Here is a 20,063-nt window from a genome sequence, read left to right as displayed (position 1 = left end):
GCACTAAGTTTTGAAAACATTTCTAATGTGTGCTTTATGCCTTGCCTGAGCTCAAGCATCCTTAAGTACTTCCAGTCTCCTCATAAATACACCTTTGTATTCTGCCTAATATATAAACATCACGACCCATGTCTGAGAATGTTGGGAATTTTATTAGGTTCATAAAGTTTTAGTTGCGGTCTAGCCCAATGGGTCCAAAATAAATAAACACAGAGAGCAAAATGAGTAACAATTTCGTACCTATTTCTTCCCCTCCCCCTGGAGAGTTTCCCCAGGACCTGTGAAGTACTTGCTGCTGTGGTTTCTGTGCTTGCTATCAAAGTATCTGCGAGGCAGCAAGCAGGAGACAGTTGCAGAGGCAGAGATGAAAGCGGGGAAAAGCAACTGAAAGGCAGCTATTTGGACCTTTCCACTGATTTTCTCGGTCTCCTTCTTCCTTAAGGATGAAGGAAAAATTGTAAATAATTGTGAATGATTTGTGTCAGCTATGTTCCCTCATAGTGCTGCTCTTAATGAAGCTACTTCCTGGGGAAAGCACCCCCAGCCCTCCAGATGGAACAAGTAAACAACCAGCACTGCAGATGGAGACATCGCTCTTAGAGTATTGTGAAACCTAGCTCTTGGACTGAGGTCTTCAGCCTGGAGTTGCCCTTTCCCTGGCTCTGGACACAGGGCCACTGATGCTCCTCCCTGCAGCACAGTGCTTGCTTTGCCTACGGGATTCATCATTGGCAGCTGTGGTGGAAGCCGTGGTCCAGAAAAGAAGCCTTCAACGACACCAACAGTTTCAACAAAGCAATGTGTGAGTGTGGTCTTTGCTTCAGAAGATTATACTTCCCTAGGTATTTCAGGCACCTCTCTCAGCAGAGCCACCATGCTCAGGACGTAAGCAGTACATAGGACAGAAGCTGCTGTTCTTGATCTCCTTGTGGAAAGATGTTGTATTATCGTGAGGCAATGCCAAGTACCATGAAGCCACCATGCCTTTTAAAACAATTCTGTTGTAAGCCTCAAACCTGTCAGAAAAATACAACTGAGCAGACTTTTTAAAACCAAGGGATCAGCCAGCCAAAGCTCACACAGGAATCAAAACAATGACTTAGAGCAGTTACAAAGTTAAATATGAGTTGTTTTCAAATCTGTTGCAGGAGCACCAGTGCCAGAGGTACCAATTTTGCAGGAAGAACAGTGAGGTAAAGCTTTAAAGATCAAGCCCTGAAGAGCTTTCTGTGTGTTTATGTGTGCTGCACTCATTCTGCTTCAAGGCTATAGGAAAATTATTTCTGGAATGTGGCAAATGGCAGAATACATGTTACAGATCCCATTCTTAGTCAGCTGCAAAGCTTGTGCTGCCTTTGGGGGAGAGGGATTAGAGGCAACTTTTTATTGTTCAAGAATTTTTAGGACAGATAAAAAACTCAGCTGCAATTACAAACCAAGCAAGACTATACTATTTTTTCTATCACCTTCTTGACTCACAGCTGTGCATCTGCCAATTAGAGCTGGTTGGAAAATTTCCAGCAAATCAAAATATTTTTGGAAACCTCTCCACAGCTCATAGGGTCCAAGATGCTAGGGCTCTTGAAATGCCTTAGATTTGACAGACTTCAGCAAGTTCAAAGGTGAATTTCTGGGAGCAAAGAAGGAGCTGCACAGCCCTTAACCCCTGGGCAGATGCATCTGCAGGGATCCACAGGGATGTTTCCATTTCGGCTGAGGAATGAGGAGCCCGCTCAGGGGTAAACTCTTCTGGAAAAAAATGGTTTGAATGAGATTGGTGTATGGACTGGCTTCAAGAGGGGAATGGATGGACACAGATCCCAGGTGGAGGTAGGTGCTTTCTTTCATTAGAGTGTAGATGTTTGCTGGACCTTAAGCGTGCAGCTGGTTGATTTCTGCTGTCTCCTGCCCCTTCTGCTGGTTCCTGGGATGCTCATGCTTGGGCACCTGGCTCCTCACAGGCATTACAGAGGGAAGCCAAACTCTAAGGTCAGAGCTATGCAAACAGCACCCAAGGTGCTGCTGGTCATGTTGTCTTTGGTTTTGGAGACTGTGCTGCTTGCAGCCTAGACCTGCACCCCAAGGGCTCCTGCCTGGAACCCAGGTTTCCACGGGAGGAAAACTGCCTGCCCCTCTTGATGAGCCTCTGGCTGTGGGTCCCCACCTCTCACATAGACATTGCTAAAACCTTCTGTATCTCCCACACTTTTTTTCCCCTTTCATTTTTTTTTTCAATGCAAGTGCAAAAGCCCAAAATTACTAACGTTCCTTCCAAGGCAATGACCACAAAACAGAGAATCAAAGCCACAGAAATGCTTTCTTTTAAAAATTACTCACTTTTCATCAGACTTTGCTTATACCAAGGTGACAAGGCCAAACCCACTGATGGTTCAGCTATGTGGCCTGAGAAATGCAATGGCATTAACAAAGTCTACATCTACAGATGTATAGCGACACTTTTCATCTTTGTTAAAATACCACATTGCTACTCCATTCCTAGGCTGTCAGCATCCCTTCTCGCTGGCCCTTCTGCCTGTCCCACTGTAAATTAGGCACATGTTGCCAAGCTCCATACAGCTATATGAGCTAAATATTCACCCCAGAATGTCTCCGAGATGTGTGGAGAAATGCTTCTTTGCTCTTCCTTTTCCAGAAGGCTAGCTGAATCTCTCTATTGTGCAAGTTACTTTTTTCTTTCATTAATAACACTATATTTCATTTCATCTCACTGAGCGACAGTTGTAGGCAGCTTCCCAACACTTGTACTCTTAAAAAGGGAAAACAATGCAAAGAGAGGATGTCCCCGGAGGCAGACCATGCCCTGTCCCAGCTGCTCACACATGCAAGACAGATTTTTTGAGCACAACAGTCAGTCAGGATGTAGGCTGCTCCTCTTTGCCTTGCAAGCATTTGGAAACTCAGCTTCCACTGCTGCAAAGGTATTACTGGTTTTGAGCACTGGCATTTAAGGACTGGGTTTTTGCCTGGATGAGTATACCAACAGTCAGTGGTATGACACACTCAGAGGTGTGATGCATGTCCATGCCTTTGTGGGGTAATATGGCTTGAAGAGAGGATGGTTTCTTTCGTCCTGTCCTGACTGGAGTTGGACAGCCTCTGGCTGATGAACAGGGACCAGTGAAGAAAGTGAGCAAGGTCTGGCCAGCAGTTTGTTGTTCTGATTTGGGCAGTTTAGCAAAAAACTCAGTAGGCGAGTAGAAAACTAAGCAGTTAGGTACTTGCTCAACATCTGTGTCTTCAGAGTATCCTCTGTTTGAAATGGATGACGTTTCAGAACATATAGCTTGCACAACAGCTGGCAAAGGCAGCACTCAGGCTATTTGCAATAGCTGCAAGACACGAACAAAAATAATGACAGCCACAAAAACCAGAAAGACCTTAAATTCTGCAGGTAAGTGGAGGTCACCAGGGTCTGTGTGGTGCCAGATGCATCCCGTGGGAGCCAGAAACCAAGCAGGGAGAGGCAGGAAAGGCGTGAGATGCTTGGCACAGCAGTTCAGCTCTGCCCTGGGGATGTGCCAGTGCTGAGCATCCAGAAGCAGAGCAGTTGCACAGTGGGTCCTTTGGCTCTGGCGTGAACATATGTCTGATGCTGTCTATGTTTTCAGTGTCATCCTTCTCACTAACAGGCAGGAAATTTTGGAGATATTGGCTCTTCCAGAGGCTTGTAATGAAGGAAATATTTCTCCTTCATGGAGGAAGTCTTTATAAAGCAACAACCAGAGTAAATGCCTACAGTTGTAAGCATTTCAAAAACACGCTGCAAAAAATATGAATTACACCGTGAATATGGAGCAGTTTGGATGAAAATATGTCTTTGTCATTGAATAATTTATATCAGCCGTTATATCTACAAGAGGAAGCCCTAACATACTGAAAGATGTTGCCCGTAGAGTATATACAATGACCAAAGGGTGGATTTGTGTTTACAGCAACAGACTAAGATTCAGGAGGAAAGGTTCAGCTGCTGACCTTTCTGCAGGCTTCCTTTATGCCTCTTTCTCTACCTGTGCAATAGGGAAGCAGTACCCAGGTGGATGGAGGGGTAGGTGTAGCCTTACAACTTATTGTAAGATTTAATTTGAAGTTCTGGTGAAACGAGCATTTATCAGAATCCCAGTGATAAAACCTGTCCAAATAGCACACGGATGATAAAATGATAGGAACAGCATTTTTGCAAAAGTAGAAATCATGTTCTGTAAGCAAAAGAGAATTGATCAATAGATGTTATGTCATTATTTCAATGTGGTGAAAACGGAGGTGCTGTTTATCACAGAAAAAGGATGTCAGAACCCTTTCATTTGTGGAATGTTTATTCTTTTATTTAGTTATTAAATTATTAAATTATAGAAGTAAAAAAAAAAAAGATTGGAAAGGATGTCTGGATGTCATCTGGTCCAAACCCAGGCTGAAAGCCAAGCTGACTTCAAAATGAGACGGAGGTTGCCCAAGGCCTTGTTTCGTCCAGCTTTGAGCATCTCCAAGTAAGGGGATTCCATAGCCTCTCTGGATGACCTCTTCTGGTGCTCAGCTACACCCATGAGAAGAATCCTTAGCCTTCCTTCTTTCAAGACACAGGTAAGACAAGACCTATTTCCTGATTTCCAGCAAAGCCCAGGTGTAAGTTGGACACTTCACTCTTCAGGCTTTTTAAAATGCAGGTAGCTGTACACATGCCTGGAGACAGACTTTTACTTTCTAGAGCTTGGCATGCTGTCATGTTGAGCAATTCCTGGAAAAGCTGGGAGCAGTCTTTCTGCTCATTTTTCAAAAATGTGATGATTTTTTTCTTTCTGATTGTGTTGGTGGTTTTTTGTTTGTTTGCTGTTGTTGTTTTCCCAATGATAATTCAATTGTAATTAGCCGCTTGGTTTGATTTGTTTGTTTGTTTGTTTATTGGTTTGTTTTTACTATGACATTTGGTCAGAAAATTTACCTGATTTTGCTTAAACATTGGCAATAGGAAAAAATCACTTTCACTGTAACATAAGACAAATTGTAGTCCTGTTACTCTGATTGTTGTAGGCCTGTGGATAAATTCTTCAAGTAGGAAGAACTATGAAGTGTAAGACAGTGGAGATCATATATAACAACCATTATAGAGTGGGTAGGGTAAGAGTAGAAGTAATACTAGTTTACTAGTTTTGAGTAGTTGCTACTGGCATTTTGGATCAACCTAGCTTTAGCAGGCTGAAGAGAAATTACAGGATCAAAAAATAATCAGGGATAAAAGACACAAATGAAATGAGACCTTTTATGAGCAAAACTTTAGCAGAATGGGTGTGATTGGTAAGTATCCAATAAAGATATTTTTTATCTTTTTTCAAGTAAGTGCGGATGGGTATGATCATATCCAAATTCCTTCCCGTAATTAAGATATTTCATATTATTATATTATTGGTGAATATGGTAAAAGAGCGTTCTGGTCCCTTGATCATGCTCCTTTGTACTAGAATCACTCTTATCTGTCTTGTAGTTTTCATCAGCCTTTCAAGGAGAGCTTTTGTGGTGTGGTAAAAGGATGGTCAGAATCTGAGATGTAGTGATTGTTTTTTTTTGTCGTTGTTTTTGTTTTTTTTTGTTTTTTGTGTTGTGCCCTCCCTCTCCCGCCCATTCAAAAGGGAACAGCGTACACTATCTCTTTAAGGTCTACAGATATAAACTCACTTTATCTTAAATACCAAGTAATCCCAGTAATTTGTTGACAAACTGCACCAATTCCTATTTCTGAGGGCATCAGTCATTAGCAAGTTTCTGGATGCTAGTCAAGCGGCAACAGCATGGGGCAAAGTAAAGTTTCTTGTGTCATTTTCATTGGCCTTCAATCACAGGTTGTGAGTGCATTACTTCTGGTCATGAATTTTGTTATGTAAAAGGTTGTCAGATATTTTGGGACTTGATGATGATTTATGTTTTCTGAAAAGCATAGAGCTTTTAGACAGCTTGGTTGTTTGGGGCTAGAGGAGCTAATGGAGCAGAGAAGACACAGATTTGGGGAAAAAGCTGTGAGAGATATGGTCTGCATATGAAGAGGACAAGCTACTGGCACAAGAATTATAAAATTATGTATAGCTATATAAAATACCAGATGTGGAGAAGTGGGATGCCAAAAAAGCCAACAAGATCTCGGTGGGAAGCTTTTGGCATGTCGACATTAATGATCGAGCAAGACACCATGAGAAAGGAGAATTTTTTCCAGGAATAAAAAAAACAGGGATGTGGTTGCTGAAAGCAAGAATTCCAGGAGAGGGAAGGGGGAGAGAATATGTCAGATAAAGATGTACAATGCAATTCTGGAAAGCTTAAGCCTTAAAACATTTGAGTGAGGGTGTTCCAGTTTAGAAGTCATTGTGTTAAGGATAATACCCCAATCAAGAGAATTCTGAATAAATGGGAAGTAATTGTGTTGTCTCACGGCACACTCCAATACTATTGTCATAACACAGCAGAGTATCTTTGGTCAAGAAACTGGGTCAGGAAGTCACTTGTGAGGATGTGGTGTGCTGAACTTAGAGGGGGGATACATTTATCAGCCATTAGCAGGAAATTGTGGTAGCTCTTGTATTTTACAGGCAGCTACATATAGGCATAGCTAGAATAAGCAGAATGTCTTCTACGAGTAGCAAGCCACTAAAGGGATATATTGGCTTATTTGTAATTCTCCCTAATGAAATACCATAGGGATATTTTTGCTGGGATAACATTGGCCCCATTGCACTCCGAAATGCTGCTTCTCTTTGGAATAAGAGTCCAGTTATTATTGGGTATGTTTCTAATGTATTTAAGTCAGTCACTCTTCCCACACTCAAATATCGCAGCTCAACATTTTTGGTAGTAGCCAGTCAGATGTGTTATAATTATGAATCAGACATTGGTTTTAAGACTTGCAGACCTTTCTCATAAAGCTTTAATTTCCCCAACCATTTGCAATATTCATACATCTATCACTTTCACAAGGTATCTGGACAGGGTACCACCAACTACCAGGGCTGTGCCAGTCACAATGCAGTGCTATGTCTGTGAACTGTAGCTTATTAAACCCTAAGTAGTACTTGACAAGTCACTGGCACATGATCCAAGTCTTTCCTATTTGTCAGGGGTACAAGCGGTTTGTGGTCAGTCAAAAGTTTAAATGGCTCTCTGGAAGAGCATTTTTATACATTTTTTACATGCTTCTTTTACAATGAGACACTCCTCAGTCTGCAGAGAGTGATTTATATCATCAGCAAATGTCCGGGAGCAGTATGTAGCAGTCCCACCAGTCTGACCTGGTTGCAATAATTCAGTAATCTTCAGCACAGTTATACATGTGGCTATGAGTGGTTACGGGAAGGGAGCATGGGTGTGCTTCAGGTAGGGCTTCCTTTCTGTTGAAAACATATTCTTGTATTATGTTCAAATATCAGGTACTTTCATTTTCCAGGAGTTCATTCCAAGGATATATTATTGCCATCCATAACCCAGCATTGATTTCACTTTGACATAGATTCAGGAGTTTGCATTAATTTATTACTTTCTTATGCCAATTTACCTTTTCTCACTCTGTCCTTATGCTTATTTTTTTTATGCATGCTGTCTCAATAGTTCAACTCCTTTTGATGTAGCCTCATGTTTATTGAATTTTAGACCTGAATACCAAGTGTCTCTCGAAATCTAGACAGGCTTTTATCATGCTTCTCTTCTTAATGGAAATATCCCAGGACTTTGTCTATACAAGCAACTATCCCTTTCCAGGTGCTGCAGTAGCCTTGTCATTTCCTTTGGAATATATTGGGTGCAGTAGTGATGCCAAAAGGAAGTCTGCGGAAAGATCACCATCCAAAAGGCATAATAAAAGTAGTTAACTTGGCGCCATCTGGGTGTAGAAGAATATGCCAAAAACCATTTGCGGCATCTAAAAGGGGAAAAAACTCGGGCATTCATCTTGGAAAGATGTCGTCCACTGTGGATAGGATGGTGCTTCTCTCAAGCACTTTGTTTAGTTGATTTAGGTCAAAATATATGCTGACTCGTCTGTTTTCACTAAGGCCTTATAACTACTGGTAAACACCGTTCAGCGGTTTGGCTATTTCTTCTGTAACACTGACAGCCTGGGACTGTCTGCTCCTGCTCTTTGCCTAGGAAGCGCTGAACTGAACTTGTTGTGACTCTCTAGGCACTGTCAGTAACTGCGTTACATTGTGTCTTTGGGAGATGAGCTTAATGGTCCTGTTTCCTCCAGCGCTTTTGTATTGTTTTCTTTTGGCTGATACAGAAATGCCATTGCTGGGTCTTATTGAACAGTTAGTTTTTGAGCCCCTGGAAAGAAACACAGTGCTCTGAATGTCCTGTAACATTGCAGATTACTACAGCTCTTACTGGCACTTATGTTCACCCATGAGTTCAAGTGACCCAGTCCCTCATTATTTGATTTTAACCAGTTCTTTCCCATGTCTCATTTCTAAATGCTGTCACTGTGCTTCCCCTCAGGGACTTTCTTCTTGTTTCTCCATTGCCTTCAGACACTGAAGACTGCTTTCTACCTATTTATTGTCCTATTCCAATCTCTAAAAGTCTGAGAGGACATTAATCAGCTTTTACTGCCTAATCTACTTCCCTTCACTCCCGCTGTAGCAGACATCACCGGTGCTGGTCTCAAGGTCTCTGTTGACCGAAGCTCGCCTGTATCCCCCTAGGATGTCCTTCTTCTCGTAGAAGTCTGTCCCACCATAGCAGAAAATGGAGGCTCAGGGGCCTTTCAGACTGACAGAGGGACACAGTAGGTGTGATGTTGATTGTGTATTTTCAGCTCTGTCAGATGGTAGCTAACCAGGGCACAAGGTCCTCAAATATGTGTACATTTTCTCATCATTTTCCCTGGTAAAGAATTAATTCATGTTGCAAAGAATTACTCTAAAATTCCTCCCTTTCCCTCCTGTATTCCTGCTCCATCAACTCATCTGCAATCTTTTTGAGGAGGGTGTAGAGCAACCTCTGTAGCCAGGTGACTCTGTGCATGCACAGGCTCTTCATTCTTTATCCCAGCTGAGCAGGCGAGAACATTTAAACAACCGCAACCAGAGAAGGGCCATGACTGGGAAATTTACCCTGCACAGGAAGGTGAGCAAATTGTCAGTGTGCACGCTTTTGGCTGAAACTTCACAGCCAATAGGACAGCCAAAAGCCAAGAGCTTTCATAGCCAAAATGTGGCGTTTTTCAAAAGTGAGAGTTGGTACTGCTTGCCCAGAGCAAGGGATTTGGTTTTAAGAAATCATCACACTCCTTTAAAAACATCAGGCCTCACTCTCATTTACAGACATTTAGAATTGAAAATCATTCTTGAAAATGTTAACTTAAACTGCTGCTGTTATACAAAAGATGTGACAAATTCATTTGACCCTTGGAACTGAAATTTTCTTAAATCTCCAAGTCACAGATTTACATCCTGCACACTTCATATACTCTGTTAAGCACTTTCAGCTGGACATGTCAATGAGTAAGGAAAGTAAGACTTGAACCTATTTATGCACATCTATGTTGCTACCCATATCCACGATTAAGAATTACATGGGCCAGTATATACAAGTATATTATTGTTAATTCTGCCTGTGTGAGCCTGCAAACTAAGATGTTACTGTAGGCAAGTAGAAAATGTAAGCACAAGAGATAAAGGAATTTCATTCCAAGAGATGCACATAGGAAACAAAGGAAAACTAGGAAATCTTAGCTAACAAGCACTGAGATCTTTTCCTTTTCCTCCTTCCTTCATTACTTAAATGTGAGAAAAAGAAACAAGAAAAAGGTTTTAGTGACCTCTTTCCATTCCCGAAACTCATGCCTCTCGGTAGATCACGGGGCTCTGTACACCACAATAAGCTACTCTGAGAGCAGTGTGCTGTAAGTAATTTAATATAAAAGCTGATTTAAAGGAAGTGCATACTTTTCATGTTTTATACCTTTCCAAAAACATCAGTCATTCATTTGTAACTATTTGCCTGCTCTGCACAATTAAAATTGCAAATGAAATGAATGGAAAGGAATAAAGTATCCTTTCCCTTTCCCTTTCCCTTTCCCTTTCCCTTTCCCTTTCCCTTTCCCTTTCCCTTTCCCTTTCCCTTTCCCTTTCCCTTTCCCTTTCCCTTTCCCTTTCCCTCTCTCTTTCATTCTTTCTTTCTCTCCCTTTCTCTCCTTCTTCTGTGTTTCCTGTGAATGTAAGTCATGTCACTCTTATTATGCTATCAGCCGAATCTGTGCATGTGAACACAGAGCTCAATGCTTAGACAACATGCAGTTACTTGATACACAATTAAATTTAACTGTCCAAATCCTATAAAATACATGGCTGTTAGACGCATAGCCAGAGGGTGACTTGGGTTGTCATTTGAGGATATTGCCCAGGTATCTCTACCTGCCCTGATTCTTTTCACGGAAATGGCACATGCAAAGGGCTTCCCTTTGCTGGAAATCCTCTTGGTGCCCTCTCCTTCAGGACGTGGGGCTCTGAGTGCCTCTGAGACAAGGGACTGGCTAAAAAAAAAGACCATTGGACACCATGGAATATGCTTTTATCTTTACTGAACTACTGAGTGTTAAAAGTCTTTAAATGTGTGGTAGACCCTCTTGGTAGAGCCTAGCTGTATAGTGAATTTTCACATCACCAAAATGCAGTGTGTTGCTCTCAGAAACCCTCTGGGGATAGGAGACGGGATTAGTTTGCTCTCTGATCCCCCCTGATTGATATTTATCATTCAAATGAGGGGTGCTTTTAAAGGAAGGCTCTCAGATCACATTTGGTCACAGTGACGGTTAATCTTAGTATTGATAGTTGTCTAGGCATTTGTATTTGCCATCTGTTTTTCTCTTTAGCACTAATATTAAAGTTTTGAGGGGTCACTGATTCTGGCACGCATGCTTTTTCACTTGATTATGTCTCTGATATACGGGTTAATACATGTTTCTAAATCCTAAAACATTTTAAAGAGGTACAGGTAGGTTCAGATATTTATCTGGAGGTATTGGAACAATAAGAGAATAACCAGTAAATCCTTTTTTCTCATTACGGTTTTCCAGTTAGTGCCTGGCTTTGCAGGAAGCATCGTCTAGTCCTCACCCCTAGAGAGGAGCAGTGCCGGTGTCGGTCCCGTGCAGTTTGAGGTTTTCACCAAGAGGTGGTGCTAACAATTACCACATTCAAAACGAAATGCTTGTAAAATCTCTATAATCTATTCGCGACCTAAATTAAAGGTTTTATGTGGGCATGTGCACTTATGTAGTAGTATGATGTCCTTGTATTTATGAGCTGTGTAATTGTACGTTTAGTCCTTTTTAAGCATAGGAAAGCCACACTATAATGTGTAATTATAACCTTGGTAAGTATAACACCATTAAAGTCAGAATAAGTGGAGTGCGCAGCAGAGCGGTGATAGGGTGATGACAGAGTGACATGCTATAACCAGTACAGTATAATAAGAAGAATCTTGTTGTTCCTGCTATTAAATGCACTGCTCTCTGTACCAGCTAAATTTCAGTTCCCCAGGAGGAGGAAAAAGATGCTAAGCCTCGGAAAAGCGCTGGCCGTGTCTGTATGGGCAGCATGTGCTGGACGTTCACCCAGATGCTGGCATGAACCAGAAGCATCAGGGTGCCGGAGGGGGCAGAGCCTCAGGAGGTCCCTGCAGCCCTGAGGACAGCTGCAATGACCAGCAGCACCATGGGGGGATCTTGCTGGGGTGCTTACCTTGGGGTCCTGCTCCAAAACGAGCCCTCCTCTCTGCGCCAAGCACCCTGCCTTGCCTCGGTGGGCAGGAGGATGTGCCAGCTGGAGGGAGAGAAGCTTTACCCAAGGGAACCCAAACTTTGCCTGACTTCTTCAATATCACTGCCGGCAGCAGATCCCAGGCTCACCTCTGTCCTGTGGAGCTTCCACTTGTCCGGTACCAGTGGGAAGCTGGTTGCTGAGTGAGAAGTGAGTACCAATTAGCGTCACTGAGGAAAGTAATAATCTCAGTGTGGGTATGTGGCATAAACTGCACTGCAAATTGAAATAAACCCTCAAAAAAACAAAACAAAACAAAAAAACTGGCAGAGAGCTCTGGACAGCCTTTTACCAATTAAATCCCACCTTGCAAGCGCTTTTATGTAGGATCAGAGAAGAAACCTTTAAAAAGGTCCTTATGGCATTTCTGATGGAGACAAGTCCCAGGGCTGGTTTGGGGTAGCTGGTCCAGTGGTTCTGTTGTTGCTTTGGCAGGAGCACATCACTAATCTGAAAGCTGTTGACAGTTTTCTCAATGATGCTTTTTTTCCATGTTTGTGTTTTGTATTTTCTGGCTGAGTTAGCCCATATCCTGTAAACTTTCTTATTGTGCTTCGTACCCATTGCAATGACATCTACTGTGGAAGGGAGAGAGAAAGCTTATTAACCACAGGCTTGCCTCCTGCTGACTGCAGTCAGAGATGGCCTGTGACAGCACTTCCAGCAGATGTTTCTGCTTTATAGATCAATGGAAACTTTACACAGATATTTCCCTCTTCAGTCCAAAAGCAAATGCCAGCAAGTCTGAGATCCAGTAACTTTGTGCTGGACACCAAGAGTTTTATTTGCTTTATTATACTTTTTATACACACACAAACTAGCTACCAGAAAGTTGTCTTTAACATTGTTTTTAATGGCATCTCTGGCAGAAATGAAGCTGCTGTCCACTTCTGGAGAGCAGCCTGGCTGCCTCTGCCCGCACATGGAGCGTCAGTGGAGACTGGAGCCCAGCAGAGATGGGCACACGCAAGTCGCAAACCATCAGCCCTCATCCCAGGGTGGTATTTTCTGGTTCTGAGTCTCCACGGACTCTGTGGTACAGATCTGTATTTCAACGGGTAAAAGAGAAATGTGCTATTATCTCCAAACAAAGGGGGAAAAATGCATCTTTCTTTCTCCAGATTATCTTCTGGCTTTGTCTAGAGGGGTCTGACTGGAGAAGAAGGGAGATGGGGAGGAAGGGAAAGGGAAGGGCTAACATCTGTGCCCCTCACTGTGCACACAGACGGGAGCACACGACCCCTGTCTCAGCACAGCACTGCTTTTTGATGATGCTTTTTGATGTAGCAAATGTCTGTAGGAAGCTGGAAATTCAGAGACATCCTTCAGTGGTAGAAACCTTTACATCAACTGTCCTGTCAAACAAAAGTTAAGTTAGTAGGAGTTGGTTTTTTTTTTTTTTTTTTTTTTTTTTTTTTTTTTTTTTTGTAGCAGCAAGTAACAAAAAAAGGTTTCCATGGACTGACTCCCATAAAGAAGCTGGACTCTTCCTTCAATTAGGTCAGGCCAGATAGGCCAGATCTGGAGATACAGGTCCTTTATTGTTTAGAGATCTGCATATTTGGTGGGATATCTGCATGAGGAAATGTCTGTGCTCTCTCTGGGCATCATCTATTCTCAAAGGACGTCTCTCTTTTGAATGTATTGCTGCTTTCCACCTTTGGGAGGATGATGAGAAGCAAGTGAACCCCAGAAGTACAAGTCCTGACTTGGCAGCAAGCAAGGTTTCCTATAATTCAGTTGGCATTCCTGTGCTGGTCAGAAAGTCTGTGAGGCCATGAAGTTTGGGAGAGGCTGATTTCTTTCAATGCCTGGCTTTTAAATGCCTGCTATTGTGTCAAGCAGTAGTCAGTCCAACTAGGTCATGCCAGAGACTTGTACAAGAACAGTTCCCTACCTTGTCCTTTCCCAGCTAAGCTTCATTATAGTAATGAGATTGAGGTTAGCACTGAGATTAGAAAGGATACGAAATGCTTATAAATTGCTTGTTAATCGAAGTAACCGCAATCATCCAATTTACTTCTGTGGTGCCATGTCCTTAGATGGCTTCTCCTGTCTTCAGCGAGCAGCCCCATGGCACTGGGCAGTAGAAAAAACACTCATTTCTGGCTGGTTTGTGTTGTGGGGAGCTCTGATTCAGGCTGCTGTGGATGTCCTTGCTGGTCAGAAATACTGTGGTCACACTCCTCATCTTCCCTTGTGCCTGGGGTTTGGATGAGATGCTGGTTCTTCTATATTCATGTCCAGACAGAATGATTGTTTCACACGCCTGCTGACCCACCTCTGTTTTCCTGCATGGACAGGGACACACAGCATTACTTCCAGGACATGGGAGCAGCTCTCAGGATGCCCCACTGTGTTTTATACTTGGCTTCTCCCTAAATATTTCTTCATGCACCAGCAAGTCCCTGATGCTTCTGTGATCACTTTCTAATTGCAGAGGCATTCTCAGTTTCTCATTTCTTTTCAATAAGATGTCTGCAGCTGACAACCCATATGCCCCTCTTGGTATTCTGTAACGTAGAAGTACTAAATGCAGATCTGATTATCCCTCTGCCTCCTTTTTCAATAGGTGCTTTATTGCATTGACAGTATCACTCACTGCCCATTGCGTTGGTGTAAAAGGGGCCTGCAGCTGTGTGTCTGGGGCTTCACTGCAACGTGTTTAAAACTCCAGATCACCTGTGCTCTTACATTAAGTGTGCCACACTTGGTGCACCTAGAGCTCAGATGAGTCCCTTGTTTAGTGGTGCTGTCCCCTGCTAAGGCTCTCTCTTAAGAATAAAAAAGGTCACCTGTTCCCAGGGCAAGTTTGTCAAGCTCTTTTAGCAGAGGCAGTAGGTGGCAAAATGTCCTTTCCAGCCATGACGAGCCACCAGTAGGTGAAGACATGAAACCTTTGACACTCAAATACCATAGGCAAAAACCTCATTCACTATTGCGACACACTTTTGTTAGCATCTGTGAGACATAAACTAGTGCTCTTGGGATGACCTCACCATCAAGAAAAAGTCCAAGGGCTTCTCAGTTTTTTACTCACTGTCTTGGTACCTCTGGGCTGAACTTCTCCAATCCTTTGATTAACTACCTCAGACCCCTTAGTGAGACCAGCGCCTTATGGTCTTATCTGCACAGACACACTTTCAAGTCTAGTAGGTGGATTAAGCACGAGTGTACTTTCCCTGTTCTACATTTTGAGGGATTTTTGTCCTTTCATACCCATCTGTGCTGGAGTAACCAGGGTGATGTTAGGCTTAGTCTTGGTATCTCTCTACTCATTTCGCTGTGTTCATTTTAATCCTAGTCATGTTATTTCTATTATACAGAATGTGTATTTTTATTTGTTCAGCTTTAGGCCAACACTGTTTTTTGTTGTCGTTGTTGTTTGTTTGTTTGTTTTTCAGTCTTCTGCACAGCCATACTATTTTTCTTCTGATCAACACTTCAGTTACACCATCAAAAATGTAATGCATTGATTCAAATCATCAATGCCATCAGAATTCCAATCCCCACAAGTAAGAGGTGTCTTCTCCTTTGTCAAATGAGCGCAGATGTGTGCTCCATTTGTGCAGTAGTGCCCGCCAAAGCCTTGTATCAAGCACAGGAAAGAATTTGGCATCCACCACCTCTCCAGAGGCTTCTCCCCTCAGAGGGGAAAATTCCGCTTTCCCATATTACGTTCTTTCAATAATGTACGTAAATGAGGCTATTTAAGGTTTCACTGTTTTTTTGTTCTTTTTTTTAAATTTTTATTTTTCCCTTCTGCAAAGCCTATGCACTCACAGTTTCTTCGTCTTTCTCTCCGTTTCCTTGCTTCTCCTTCCTTCATTTGGTAAGACCTGCGTTTTAGCCATTAACACCCTGTTTCCTGTGGTTTTCCTCGTAATGTTAGTATTACTCTTTCTGGCACTCGTCTAGTCCTTGAACAGTCCAAGGCGAGCTTGTGATGGATGTGGCTGCTTTTTCCAAATGCCAGCTGTCTGCTCGGTTTCTGTTAAATGCCACAGCAGGGGTATCTGCATATGCAGTTTCTCCTGGATTCAGGCTCTGAGAAACCCTCTGAGCTGAACCTCTTCAGATGGGGTCTGGGGATTTCTGGGTGGCCAGAGCATCATCAGCTTCAGTCCTGGTATCTGCTGGGATCCCCAGGCATCCTCCTCCAGGACTCCAGTCCCAACCCCACAGCTCAGCAGCAGCTCAGCCCCCTGAAAATGTAAGGGGCATTTGCCAAAGGGGCAGAGCTAGCTTCAGGGTTTCAGTGGGACAGGTTGCCCTGACATGTGCTGATGCTTGAGTGCTCTGTTCATCTCCCACGAGTGCCCTGGGTGCCTGCCTGTGAGGCTGGCCTTGGGGTTGAATCTGGGGTTGAAAAAATGAGTTAGTTTCTGCATCTGTTCTTGGGCTAACTCTGCAGTGGAGCAAATGTTTAGTGCTGTTATAAAAAGGTCCTGCTATCACTCAGCCACTGTTGATACCATTGAGAAGTAGTCCTGACTAAGTTTTTGGCTAAATGGCAGTCATAGCTGTTAGCTTCCCGCACTTACCTTTTTTTTTTTAGCCAGCTAGGGAATGAGCACTTCTGGATTATTAAATGCTGCAGTGGCACCTCTCTGGTTATTCACTCATTTAACAGGCACAAAGCAGAGATGATGAAGGCTGCACTCACAAGCTTCTCTCAACCACGTGTCGGCATCTCATCCCATGCTGTTCTTGCTGTGGCACTGATCTTGTGGCTCCAGTGGGCATTAGAGAAAAGAGGCGAGAGGAGACCTTGGTCTGCCATGCTGCTTGGTGGCTCTTCTGGTAGCTAGGCCCTGAAATAGGCAAGCCTCAGCCTCTCAGTGTTCAGCAGTTGATCAGAGATGTTCACCAATGTGAGGAAGACAGGGACCTGGGAACCTGGAGAGGTGAGACAAATACCGGAAAATGGACAGAGAGGCAAGACTGACTTTGAGAGAGGATGCTGGGGCTCTGTGCTGCTAAATTGGTTGTATCTAGAAGGGAAAGAGAGGGACAGACAAATCCACATCTCAAATAAAACTATGGATTTCAGTACAGGACCAAACGCTTTTGACCAGAATTGTGCTCCTGCCTCTGTCACTGGCCACTGTTTGTCTCTGGATAGGAGGTCCCCTTTTGCCGTGCCTCTGCTGCCTCACCTGTAAAATGAAGATATCAGTCCTAATCCTCATTATAAAGCACTCTGAGACTCACTGGTAAAGGAGCTGCGGAACTGCAGAGCTAAGTGGACTGAAATGGCTGTGTTATTTTTGCTGAAGTTTAGAGCTTCTCAAAAGCCTGAGCTAACCGAAGCAGTAGTTAGACAACAGGAGAAATAACTGGGTCAGGAGCTATATTTATGAACAACGGCAGGGTCATATTACTCACTGTGAATAATTTATCTGACAAAGACATATAGTTTGCATAATTTTCTTAAAACAATGTACTGTAAATATTGCAGTCTGCTGAATAATTTGGGAGATGAGTCAATGGGATTTGGTTAAGGTCCAACAACTTTTTGAATTATGGAATTCCTTATTCCCAGATACTTGAACAGCACCATCTGCAATGCGAGTAGGTTCCCACTCACTCCAACTGGAAGTTCCCTTTGTGAAGTGGATTTAAGAACTGGCTCAATGGGGTTGGCAGAAATCTGGCCCTTCAGGGACCATGGGCTACTTGGCTGCTGTTGCAGACAGTGCCCCACCAGGTCTTGCTTGTTGCAGTAAAGCTTGTTTTGAAGAATGGAGGCTTGTGGTAAAACCTTGCCTTTTGCTCTAGATAGCTAAGTGGCTCTTGGACTGGCCTTTTTTTTTTGTGACACTGAAGCTCAAACATTACACAGTGGCATTTGCTTACATGAACATTTCTGCTCACAATGGACTTTTGTGAACAGTACAACAATTAGCATTCTTAGGGCATTATTCTGAGTTTAACTTAGTACCCTTGAAAACAATCAAATTCTGTGTTTGTTAGTTCAAATCAAATTCTGTGTTTGTTAGTTTGTTAGTGGACCCTCACTGTCTTCTAGCTAAATAAACCTTTGTGGCATAAGTAGTGCTCAATGGTATCTGTTTGAATGAAGAGCCTTCCTAGTTTCTGAATGCTTTTCTTTCATTCAGAGTCAGAAAAAAGCTCCTGTATCTCGTGGGGCTGATGACAGCCACTCCCTTCTGTCAGCTCCTCTCTTTCACCGTCTGGGTTCACAAGACGAAACGGGTCAGTGCACTGAACGGCCATCTGGTTTCTGTGGGACCTGCTGGAAGTGGATCAGCAGAGTGCAGCCATGCTGAGCCAGCTCTTCTGCTGCACCCCAGGAGGCATAACCTTGCTGAGTGCTGCTGCAAGACACGGCTCTGCATCCTATCTTGCTGCTTTGGAAAGGTCACGTTCCCATGAGAATTACTATATCTTGGCCACCAAAATAGTGCTGGTCTTTCATCATGATCTGATCAGACCCATGCTCTCCTCTGACACAACAGATTAGAGCTGCTCTTTTGCCTCCATGCTTCAGCTGCATGACATGACTCTTAGGTCTTAGGGACAGTCCACTAAGCCTTTTCCTTCACATCCATTTTGCTGTTACCATCTTATTTGTCTGCCCTGCTCCCCCAGGCAGCAGGAGAGGCAGAGAGGCCTTGGCTGGCGAAACGAGGCTGAGCAGATATTGCAGGAGGAGGAAGGGCTCAGGAGCAAGGGATGAGGAGAATGCTGAACCTCCAAGGGCAAAGCAAAGCAGTCAGCTGGGAAAGACAGAGAGAGACTGAAAGAAAAAAAAAAAGTAGAAGTTAAACTTAGGACAAAGCGGGGGGGAAGCAACTTCTATTTTGCAGAAACAGCTTTTTTAATACAAGTAGAAAAGCTAAATACTGCTTCCTCCCTCTACCCCCCAAAGAATGTACCACCGGCTATGTGTATGCCCTGGAAAAATCTGCTTCATGGCCCTGCTTCAGTTTTGCTGCTCCAAATTTAGATTTTTCTACTGGCTTTTCCATTTCCAAGGTAAATAACAGGACATGGTGTATTATCAGGCACTTAGAAGTAGAGAGGACAGGACCCATTGGGTATTGTAGGGTGCTTGCACATTTAATGAGCTGCCCCCTCACTTACTCACAGACTCACAGTGAAAATATTGATGCTCAGCCCTGCCCTGGGCATGAAATACGGGGTTTTAATTCAGCGCTGAACTGTCTGCCCTTTAGTGAATGCTAACCGTGTGCCCAGACAAAAGGAATGCATTTGCTTGGTCAGTAAACATCTTTTAATGGACGTTAACATAATTCGGTTTCCATTTTCTCCTCACCAGGCAGATCTTATTTTGTCAGGACGGGGCTGTCACAGGCAGCACCATTTCGTTCTTCGCCATGCCCAGCACTCTGTGGTATTGAACCGAAGCTCTGCTGCTTGAGGACAAACCCGGACACAGGGCATGAAGAAAGCTCATCTGTGCACGGCTGCTGCCTTCCTGGCACTGGAGCACCCTCAGCAATCTGCTCAGAAAGCTTAGAGCTGACTTTGCATCTTTTGGCCTTGATCTCTGGCTCTAAAGTTAATTGGGATAATTCAGAGTTCACACCCCTATCCCTGAGGGGTTGGTTTAAAAATACATGTAATGTGAGTTTGAAAATTATTTCTTTTGATTGGAAGTATTTGGAAATGTTCCTCTCCACTGGTTTTAAAAGGTGTCATTTTTTTATGAATGCTGAGACGTTGATTAATAAAATTCCGAAAGCATTAACTCAATTGAGCCACCTCCAACTTTTTTTTTCTTATTATGATTCGTGAAAATAAATGCAATAAAAAAAAATCCCAGCAGCTCTGTTAAACCGTATCCTCAGCAGTCTCCCTCCTGACAGCCCTACCAGATGTTTTACAATGCTAGAGGCAGCGCCGTTTGCTCTTTCCTCCAGGGATGGCCGAGCGAAGCCTTGGCTCAGCACCACAAGCCCTCAGCGTGTGACCCCACATCTCAGACATGCCATAAGCTAGCTGTACGCCAGGAAGGGGCATGGGGGATTTGGTCTCCCCAGCTGTAAGACACCTTGGGGAGGAGCAGGTTTTTGCCCGGCTGCTGCATGTTCCCCTCTTCCAGCCTACCAATGCAGTCAGGGGATGACGTAGGAGAGGTGATGCTCAGGTCCTTCTTCCCCATGGTTTGGGGTTGTTGAGTACAGGCTCTGGCTCTCCCCATGTGGGAAGGACCATGTCCACCCGGCACCAGAGCCCACCCGCCCAGAGCCTCTCCCT

At 43.5% G+C, this 20,063-nt stretch overlaps 1 long non-coding RNA gene across 1 annotated transcript; it reads left to right on the top strand.

Annotated features, from left to right (window-relative positions):
- Window positions 1-540: 540 nt before the first annotated feature.
- Window positions 541-19,553, top strand: LOC118249196 (uncharacterized). The gene is made up of 3 exons (XR_004778974.2): window positions 541-1,830; window positions 4,350-4,599; window positions 19,123-19,553. It is a non-coding gene; the product is annotated as an uncharacterized LOC118249196 (long non-coding RNA).
- The last annotated feature ends 510 nt before the right edge of the window (window positions 19,554-20,063 follow it).

Source organism: Cygnus atratus, chromosome 4, assembly GCF_013377495.2.
Source record: "Cygnus atratus isolate AKBS03 ecotype Queensland, Australia chromosome 4, CAtr_DNAZoo_HiC_assembly, whole genome shotgun sequence".
Classification (NCBI taxonomy): domain Eukaryota; kingdom Metazoa; phylum Chordata; class Aves; order Anseriformes; family Anatidae; genus Cygnus; species Cygnus atratus.
This window is presented reverse-complemented; position numbering and strand designations above follow the sequence as displayed.